Below are 959 nucleotides of genomic sequence, written 5' to 3'. Positions count from 1 at the left end.
ATATATATATATATATATATATATATATATACACTATATATATATATAAGCTTCTGAACAGATGACGTGTAGCTTGACACCCTCCAAGCTACTTTCTATTTAAATATATATGTTTCATGTATCTTCTCTACTCATTATATATTTTTCTTAATTGAATGACAACTGTCTCTTTAATTGCTGCCGCTGTATCAACTTACTATTCCGCTGCTTAATCTTTTTCGTTTCATGCTGTAAGGCACAAATCAAGTTGTCATTTGTTTAATGATCAGACTAATTTTGCCTTCATATCATAGCTGTCACATCTTTCTTTTCACAGTAAAATTTCTATCTATATTTTCATACACAAACATTCAGTTGCATGTCTGTGTGTGTGTAAGCATGTATGTATGTATTGTGTGTGTGTTTGAACCTGTTCTCTACTTGTATATGTCTTTTCCTTCTAAATCCTATTTGAATGTAATGTTTATACGGTAACAATGATTGGGTCTTCATATTTCGAAAGCGTTGTAAATGAGAAAACCGTCTCATCACATTCAGTTAAATTTAATTAATAAGGTTGACTGTGTGGTAAGAACTTTGCCACCCAGTCACATGATTTCGGGTGCGTAGTACCTTGGGTAAGTGTCTTTTACTATAGCCCTAGGTAGACCAAACACTTGTGAGTAGATTTGCTTTTCCGAAATTGAACTTACGGCACGTAAAAAAAACACCATCTGCAGTGCGTGTGGGGGGGGGCATTGACAGACAATAAATAAATGAATAAATACATAGGCGCAGGAGTTGGTGTGTAGTAAGAAGGTTGCTTCTCAACCACTGGGTTCCAGGTTCAGTCTCACTGCGTGACACCTATGGCCTCGGGCCGACCAAAGCCTTGTAAGGGGATTTAGTAGACGGAAACTGAAAGAAACCGGCCGTATATATATAAATATATACATACATACATATATATATATATATAT

The sequence above is a fragment of the Octopus bimaculoides genome, chromosome 9 (assembly GCF_001194135.2).
Source record: "Octopus bimaculoides isolate UCB-OBI-ISO-001 chromosome 9, ASM119413v2, whole genome shotgun sequence".
Classification (NCBI taxonomy): domain Eukaryota; kingdom Metazoa; phylum Mollusca; class Cephalopoda; order Octopoda; family Octopodidae; genus Octopus; species Octopus bimaculoides.
This window is presented reverse-complemented; position numbering follows the sequence as displayed.